General features: G+C 44.3%; 1 pseudogene; it reads right to left on the bottom strand.

Moving 5' to 3' along the window:
* Positions 1 to 2,632: 2,632 nt before the first annotated feature.
* Positions 2,633 to 3,014, bottom strand: LOC122889148 (annotated as a pseudogene).
* Between the last annotated feature and the right edge of the window lie 6,828 nt (positions 3,015 to 9,842).

Raw genomic sequence — 9,842 nt, 5'->3', positions numbered from 1 at the left:
AAAAATATTGGCCTATAACAATGATTGGTGATATCTCCATGAGTTCCTTATGCTCAGCCTCCCAGACTAGGAAAACAGAGTCTCAGTATGAAGGGGTTCTTATAGTGTTTCTTATTGGGAACACTGTCACCCGGCACCTTAGATGTCAAAAATGAAATAATGCTTTTTATTTCATTTAATAGAATGTCTGTGAGTAGTAATAATAAGACTATGAGAAGGGCACCCGGGTGGCTCAGTGGGTTAAAGCCTCTGCCTTCGGATCAGGTCATGATCTCAGGGTCCTGGGGTCCAGCCTGGTGTCAGGTATGCTGCTCAGTGGGAAGCCTGCTTTTCCCTCTTTCTCTCTGCTCCTCTTACTTGTGCTCTCTCACTTTCTCTCTGCTAAATAAACAAAGAAAATCTTTAAAAAGAAAAAAGACCAAAAAAAAAAAATATCTTATATCTTCAGAGTGCTTCCTGCATATCCCAAAGCCTTGTGAATAAAAATGAAAACAAAAAACAAACAAATAAACAAAAAAAACCCCACTAAGTCATGCATATATTCCCCTTAGGAAAGAATAACATTTGCCAATACTATTTTAAAAATAGGAGAGACGTCAAGTGAATCCTGCACCACCAAATATCAAAACATATTAAGCTTCCATAAGGCTGTATGGTACAGGAGTAAGAAAACAATGCTTGATGGAAACAACAGAAAGCAAAGAAAGATCCACATGCAGGGCTGTTATGAACGGAGCCCATGAAATTGTGCCTAAGATATTTAAGAAAGTCTACATGATAGGTGTGGCATTTGAAATAAGGGGAGAAAATGAAAAGTATTTAACCGATAATACTAAGTTAATAAGGTAACATTTTGGGCATGGAGGTATCCTCCTATCTATTCATAATGCCAAAATAAAGCCCAAGAATAGAGAATTAAATGTAAAAAAGGCAACTACGAAAAGTAATCTTTTTAAAAATACAGGCAGGTCCTGATATAATCTCTGGGATGGAAAAGGCAGAAACCACAGAGCCGTGTGGTTCACAGACCACAGGTCATCCTTAGCGGTCTATCAAGCAGCCCTCCAGAGGAAAAGTTATAAACCAATTTTGTTCATATACATGCCATAAATTTTAAATGTAAGCTAAACTAGGATTTTCACAGAAATGCCAATAAAGTACTAAAAATATGATGAGTTTAGAGGTTGCCCATGTGCTACAAACTGTGTTGACCATTTCGGAGGGAGCACCACCCGGTCAGAAGGAAATATCACCTTCTGGCTTACGGGCTTCCGAATCATTGACATGGTACCGCTCGGTTAATTAAACATGCCTTTGTGGTTTTACCCACATGTTGCATTTTAGCTCTACTGCACAAAAGTGGATTAGTGACTCAGAATGATTTATTGAAGTAGAAAAACCATAATGAAATAGTAACATACAAACGACGACTCAGAACAACATTGTCCCTACAGAACCAGCGCAAGATTCCAGAGCGAACATAGAGTCTGAAATTGTGCATGGTGGTACAGGTGGATCTGTGAAGGTCATGACTTCACACAAGCCTTGAAAAAAGAAAAGGGTGAATAAAACTTAGATTATGAGATCTGAAAATTGAATACTCGTTCCGCTAGTAATCTGTTCGTTCTTTGTCCCTAGTGCACTGTCTACATTGAAATTTTGTCGCACAACACAAAGCTATCAAATCTTCTGTATCATTTTCAAAGAAGCCAGTGACCTTTTGAAGCATCCATACAATGTTTTCTGGAAGAAAAGCAAAGTATTGCTTTCTAAGTATGGAGCTGTTTAGTTTTATCCCTAAAGGCAAAGAAGAGGCAGTGACAGTCCCAGGTGTCAGGGACATAACCGTTAAGAAACGTAAAACCAGCCTCCGAGTTAATGGTCGATGTTATGCTTATGGGGGAAGGGGAAAATTATTGGCAAAATGCCTTGTTCAGAGGCCACTGGGGGATATCCTACAAGATGGATGGCAGACAAAGTGAGAGAGTTATTCCTGCCAGGTCTGTCTGCTCGCAGACATTTCTTTCCTTCCCATTGGACAAGAGCTCTGAGAAACAGAGCACGAATCTGTTCCTGGTAGATGCATGGTCCAACCACGGGAAACTCCTTCTTTGTGGCTTTTGATTCTCTTTATCTCTGAAAATCCACACTACATAAAATGGCATTTTCTTGTTTATTTAATGATGATTTAACCAATTAAATGACAATTTAGCTAATTTTTGTCCACTGCTTATCTTATTTCTGGGAAACAGTTGCTGGACAGATGCATTTTACATTAGTTAAGTGTTGAAGGAAATAGTGAAATATGTAGATATCTTCAAATTGCCAGCACAAAGCATACATTGTCTGAATAAAATGACAGTGAGCGTATACCGCCTTTCCACACTGGAGTACACAGGTGGTTTAAGGAAAGAAGATCACACAAGATTTCAAAGTCTCTAGACAATTTCCCTAAGTTCATTAATACCTTGAGCAACCATTTTATAATTTCCAGTGACTCATTACCAACAATTTCAAAGAAACATACATATATATATATATATATATCATATATAATTTCATACGGGAGAAGGAGCCAATGAAATGGGCAGTCATTATTGGAAAGAAGAAACCTCACAGCACATTTTGAGGCTCAGTGGGTCAGCTGGTGGGACACCAACATGCAATGGGCTCCACAGCTAGGGCATCGCTGAACCTTGCCTCTGTGCAACTAGAACCCGATGACCATACTATTGTCCTCTTCGCAGATGGAGCCATTTGCTTGTTGGTGACGGATGGGACTAAATTAGGGTCTTCCTTGATGCCTGCAACTGCCTTTGGAGTTAGCATATTGCATGGGTCCAGTCCTTCCTGGCAGCCATCATGACCTCCCTCTCCAGTCAAGTCGCCTGGTCATTAGTAAGAACACCACCTCCAGATGCTATGGTGTGCACCACAGTGACTCCACTGGGACCGTGGACCCTGAGAGCCTGCATGGCCAGCACTCCAACTCCCTGAAATAACCTCGAAGCCATCACACCCGCTACAAACAACAGTACTTCCTTGAGCAAACTCTAGAAACACGTGATTTCCAAAGGAGGGCTTTCCCCCACTCATCGAAGTAGATTTACTACCACCTCCCAAGTTGAAAGTCTCAGTCTGAGGGCTTTGACTGTGACAGCCTCTTGAGTTTGCATCCCACAGAACAGAGAACATAGACAAGCTAAAAAGCTTGTCCTATTTTTTAGGTCTTGATCCTATCTTAATATGCAGAAATAGCTGACCAAGCTTCAAACACTCACTGTCATTCCTGATAAACTGAAATCTAATCAGAATAAACTAGAGTGGGAGCATAGCATAGTCTAGGGGCAAGACGGGGAGAGCATACTCTGGTTCCCATGGAATGAGAACCGGCCCTCCTTCCTGATAGGCAGCAAAAGAATACACTTTTCAGGTCAGAAGCTGCGCACCATATTCCCAGTCTGAGTTAATCTGCTTTCATAAAGATACCACATCCAGAATGGGAGCTAAAATTGGGGTATTACATGTTAAGTTTGTGATAGTCCACTATCATCTGCTGTGGTCCATCCTGATTTTGCAGGGGTTAGACTGATGGGTTAAGTGGGGTTCTAAGGAGGGCGCCATTTTGAATTGTCTGGTCAGACTTTGAGTTATGTGAATCTTTGAGGTTGGCACTAATCTCTGCTATCCCTCTGAAATGATGTATTTACTTTCGTGGCCAGAAGGGGTAGTTTTAAGAACTTCTGGTCTTTCGGGTGCCTGGGTGGCTCAGTGGGTTAAGCCGCTGCCTTCGGCTCAGGTCATGATCTCAGGGTCCTGGGATCGAGTCCCGCATCGGGCTCTCTGCTCAGCAGGGAGCCTGCTTCCTCCTCTCTCTCTCTCTCTGCCTGCCTCTCTGCCCACTTGTGATCTCTCTCTGTCAAATAAATAAATAAAATCTTTAAAAAAAAAAAAGAACTTCTGGTCTTTCCTTCTATGATAGTTCTTATTCCACAGTCAAGGAACTGTCCTGAGGATTCTACCAGCTGCCAATTGTGGTTAACCTGATTATGGACCCTGGAACCAAGGAAACAACCATTGCATGGTGGGAGGTAGAGGTGAGCAGGTGAGCAGGACACATGGACTCAATGTATTGAGACAGACTTCATCAAGGGCTTTATTTTCTGACCCCCACATTTCTTGACTCTAACAGGGAAGCTACAGTGACCTTTGGCTCCCTGGCTATCAGTGTCAACTCGAGTGCTATTCTCAGGAGCCCTGGAAAGACCCAGATATCCCCCTTTTTCTAGTGTATGGTTCTAGTGTATAGCTGGCCATAGTTTCCAAGGGAAACATGAAGGGAATCAGTAACATACAACACATGCAGGATATACCGTAGACATAGGGCCTTCTTGCCGGGGACCTGGTCTCTACTTCAGACAGTGAGCTCTGAGTTGAGAACCAGCTTAGATCTTGAAATTGGGCAAGAGGTTGTAACTTTCCATGGGAGATGGCTGACTTTGACCTCCTGATCATTCGATCTTGATCTCTTTTTAGAGCTTAAAAATGTACAAAGACTTTGAGTATATTAAGCAAGACCACTTATCTTGCCCCTGGAAACACCACATTCTATTAGCCACTCTAGAGTCCCCTACAGACTCTGCCACAGACCCCATTACAGACAACCCTCCTGGGAGCCCTCCACTCCAGCTGTCATTACACACTTACTGTCCTTACAGCAAACATGCCATCTAGCTCCTGACAATTAAGTTCTGCCTCTGCTACTGTGAAGATTCCATTACCCTTACTGCAACCAGAGAGAGCAGCTCTGTAACTGCATCTCCAGCTGTCAGCCCTGCCCTGCGGAAGGAGCCACCGCTGAGTCTGTTAGTGATGCTGGTTCGGGTGCCTCTCACCCCTGCATTCCTTATCCCCTTCAGAAATGGAGTGTCCTCCCAAGAAACCCAGTCAGCTGATCGTATAGAGGAGACCTTCTCTAGCACACCCACTACTCTCGGTCTTTGATTCTTTCCTCCAGAGTTGGCCCGGGCATTCCCACCCATCTTTGTTCATTGTACAGAGGCCAATGCTTTCTCCAAGTTGCTAAGAGTGATCCAAGCAGGATAGTACACCTGACTCCCGGGGCTCTTGCCAAGGAGTTAAATCCTGAGTGATGGGAGAGAGCTCTCACACTGACAAACTCCCCATTAGCCAGCTTCCCACCCCCCACCATGATCCCAGCCCCTCACAGTTCACTCCCAGGCAGAATCACGGGTCCTGCCTAGATGTGTCAGCCAGGATCTATACCTCCTTTGCTCTGGTATCTCTGTATCCCCTTAGAAGGTTTAACTCACCCCAACTCACACTAATTTGGGGCCCTAATTATGGATCTTGTGGTCAGGAGCAAACGTGTGGCAGATCCTGAGGAAGACAAGCTCTCTCTCCGAGAAGGCCCTGTCTTATCACATAGTCTTCAGGCAAAGGGGACCCACTGTCTTCCAACCAGGCAGTGGGGAGAAGGGCTGTTCCTTCTGCTGTCCTGCAGCTTTCAGGGGAATATCACTGTTTTCCAGCACGTCTACCTAGATACCCCATCATAAGCCTTAAGGTCCTGTTCCTTCCTTAGCGAAATCATGAATTTATTTTCCTACCAAATCAACTCTTCTTGGTTCTTTTCTTTCATATCACAGAAAAGAACTATCTGTGAGAACATTGGGTTAAATGTCGGAACACAAAGAGAGAGGACTGGTGCCTTCCTCCATGGGCTTTCAGGGTGTGATGGAAAGCAGAAATGTACATCAAAAGCATAAATACAGAGGGATCACTCTTTAAGTCAAATCTCTTGAAGTCACTGCCCCAGTCCCTGATGCACACATGGAAGTGTCCATGAATCAGTCCGCGAGGGGAGCTCTCTCCACAGTGTGCCAGCATAAAATGAGGGTCTATGACATATTCTCCACTCATTGTGTCGCTGGAAAGCTAGCCCTCCTCCTTTGCCCAAACCTACCTTTTTGGTCATTTTTTGTCTTCTCCTCACCCCTTAGATTTGCACACCCAGCTCACTTAGCATCGAACCACCTTGGCTGCCTCCAGGAAGACTTCTGGTTGAAACTGTCCCCCCAAAGCTGTCCAGGCTTAAATCCCGGCTTCCTGGCTGAGCTGTCTGAGTCTATGAACTCAGAGACATACCAGTGTTATGGAAAAGCTGGCGACTCTTCATTTCTGAGCTCAGAGCACCTTTGTCTATGTTTGACCAGTAAGCTAGGAACAGGAAAGAGAATAGACACTGGAAAAAGAAGAGTGAAGAAAGATGAAAACAAACTCCAGGAGGTGCCTGGGTGGCTCAGACAGTTGGGCCTCTGCCTCCTATTCAGGTCATGATCCCAGGGTCTTGGGGTCGAGCCTCACATAAGGCTCCCTACACAGCAAGGAGGCTGCTTCTCCTGCTCCCTCTGCTGCTCCCCCCGGCCTGTGGTCTCTCACTCTTGCTCTCTCTCAAATAAATAAATGAAATCTTAAAAAAAAAAAAAAAGAAAAAGAAAAAGAAAAAAAGGAAACAAACTCTAGGAAGACAAGTCACTGAAACAGAGCTGTCTGTTCCCAACAAGAGGTAACAAGGGCCATCACTTTAGCTGGCCCTCCTTGATGTCCTTGAAACCCTTTCCCATGCTCCTGAGACATGACTCTCCTAGCTCTCTCTACGCAGCATGTTAACTAGGGTTGTGCTATCTGTTTCTGTCCCTATGTCAAACAAGCCACAAGAGCGGGAACTGTCTTTATGATGCATCTCCCCATGTCCACTTGGCCCCACTTGGGGGCTGGAATAACTTCCTTATGCAGAAAGGCAGGAAGCATTTCTGACTAGAGGTGTCCACAGCTCCAACATATGTGAATCCAGGATAAGCCAAGGAAGTGGGCCAAACCACAAGTTTCTGAGAACTGGAGTAAATTTTGTCAGAGCAGACAGATCTAGGAAGCAGCCAGGACAGCCAAACATCAGGAGAACTGGGCAAAGGCCAAAAGTTTGAAAAAAAACATGTGGTCAGTGAATAACAGAAGCTTAAAGACCATGAGGACCTTAAAGGTCATGTGACGTAATTGAGAGCCCATGAGCTTAAGAAACAGGACTTGAACTCCCCTTCATCCCCAATTGATAAGAACAAGTATAGCCTGGATTTCAGGGGAACTGGGATCCTGGGTCGAAGAAGAAAAAGGAACTTTGAAACTAGAAATCTGGGTGTAAGTAGCATTCAAGGTTAGCCTTGGGCCTAAGATATAAGAATCAATTACTGAATCAAGTTAAAAGTCAGCACAGCAAGATCTTACCAAAGATATTACTAGGCAAAATGAAGGCAAGTAGAAGTATTTTTTGGAATGGGTGGATGGATCAATTAAAAAAATTGAAGATATTAGACCATCTAAACAGGCTGGAACTCCTTAAATTCTTACCAGCCAGGAATCAGGTTGGTTTCAGATTCTGGACATTCCAAGTGAGGACAGAGTGACCCCTACCCTGGAGATGCTCCATCCCATAGGGTCAAAGGATGCACCAGAACATGGTGCTTTGAGTAGGAGGAAATAGCATGAGTGCCAACACAGAAAGAATAGAATGAAAGACTGTGTCATCTTGACTTCATCTCAAGCTAGAAAAGTTGGTTGCTTGGTCTTATGTTCAACCTCTCAACCCAACTGATAGCCCATACTAACCCATCAGCCCTGGGTGCGAGCCCCCTTGGAAGTGGGTTCTCCAGCCCTCAGTCAAGGAACTGTAGCTTAGGCCAAGTAGAACAGAGATGATCTGTGTCCTCCAGCCACTTCCCAAACTACCAAAACTGAACAAAAAAAAAAAATCAGTTTGTTGATTTTGGCAACAACATTGGGGGATGGGTCCATACAAAGCCACAGATACCCTGAACTCTCCTGTTGTTCCTTCTTCTTTATTATTTCTTATATTTGTCCCTTCCTCACCGTCTTTCTTAGTACTCACCTATTTCGCCTTCTCATCTTGTCTGAGTGCAACAGATTCTAACCGTCTTTTCCTTCCTTGACTTCCCACCCCCCACTTCCCAAAAGCACACCCCCAGTCTATTCTGCAGAGTAATTTTTCTAAAACATAAACTTGCTAGAAAGCCTTCAGTGCCTTTGCTCTGCCATCAGAATAAAATCCAGTCTTCCTCCCTGCATATGAAAGGCCTTCCATGGCCAGGGTCCTGCTCACTCATTCAGGTTTCAACCCCCCCCCTTCCTTCACCACACTCTATAGTCATGTTGACCTACTTACATTCCCCAATGGGCCACCCATTCCTCAGGTTTGGGTGCATTTGAGGACACTCTCTTCCCTTAGAATGCCTTTGCCCCACACATGCCATGCTAACAACTCCAGGCAGACAACACTCAGCTCAGGCATCACCTCTTTTTGAGAGCTTTTCTTCATCTCTCGCCCCTTCCTATCTCCATCTTTCTCTTCCTCTTCCTTCTCACAGTGGCCCTAAAAGAGATGACTTCACTGTGCTCCCAGAGAGCCCCCTGCACGTCTCTTTCAGAGCTTACAACACTCTTGTATCTGTATACTTCTCTTTCTGCCTCCACCCTATTATTATGGGTTCCTCATACCCATATGGTTCCTCAGTGGTGAGAACAGCGTATCTCTGAATCCCCAAAGCATGGCACCCTGTCTGAACAGCACAAGTATGTACAATTCGGAATTTTTTGTTGAGTAAAGGAATGCAAGTCTTTATTTTCCTGTCTCCGTGTTCTCTGATTCTGGAAACATGACTTCAGTGTCCTCTGAAAAACCACTTCTGCTGCAGTCTGTTTATGGGCTTTGCATGAGGCTGATCCCACCTCTGACGACAAGACTGAGATCACATAGGCTCAAGGCAATTGCCATTTTCCACTCACCTTCCCCATGTGACCCATGATTTGGGGTTGGAGATTTAACCCTAGAGGATCCAAGAGGACAGGAAGATACTTGGCTGAAGCTTCTGGAAAGAGAGGCTTGTACTCTTTATTGAATTTGGGCTCCAAAGATCGAAGGCTTGCAGCATCTTGCAAGCTTGGCGTTGGGAAAACCAGAGCTTTGGGGAACTAGGATCAGGAGTTCGCACTATAAACAGCTGAGAAAGGAACCAACTAGGGGGAGAACTGGAGAGACAAGAAGCCTGCCAACCATTCCTTCTGTCAGTCAGGTCCATTAGGAGCCATACCCTACAGGGCATCTTTGCTATGGAAAATAGTAACTTCCTGTTTCTGCTTAAGCCAATCTGGGAATTTTGTTAAATGATAAACTCGTGGTGTCCTCCCTAAAGGAGTTCATGGTATAGCAAAAATCACTTGTGGTTTATGATAATCGGCCTCATGATTTTATACTATTATCTCAAAACCTGTTCAGCTTTGTACCACAATGAGATACCACCTCACATGGTCAGAATGGCTAAAATTAACAAGTCAGGAAAGAACAGGTGTTGGCGAAGATATAGAGAAAGGAGAACCCTCCTACACTGTTGGTGGGAATGCAAGCTGGTGCAGCCACTCTGGAAGATAGTATGGAGGTTCCTCAAGAAGTTGAAAATAGAGTTACCCTATGACCCAGTAATTGCACTACTGGGGATTTACCCTAAAGATACAAATGTAGTGATCAGAAGGGGCACTTGCACCCCAATGTTTATAGCAGCAATGTCCACAATCTGCCAAACTGTGGAAAGAAACTAGATGTCCATTGACAAATGAATGGATAAAGAAGATGTGGTGTATATATACAGTGGAATGTTAGCCATCAAAAAAATGACATCTTGCCACTTGCAAGGACATGGATGGAACTAGAGGGTATTATGCTAAGTGAGATACGTTATTCAGAGAAAGAC

This window comes from Neovison vison, chromosome 11 (assembly GCF_020171115.1).
Source record: "Neovison vison isolate M4711 chromosome 11, ASM_NN_V1, whole genome shotgun sequence".
Lineage (NCBI taxonomy): Eukaryota > Metazoa > Chordata > Mammalia > Carnivora > Mustelidae > Neogale > Neogale vison.
Note: the sequence above shows the minus strand (reverse complement) of the source record. Positions and strands in the feature narration are given on the sequence as shown.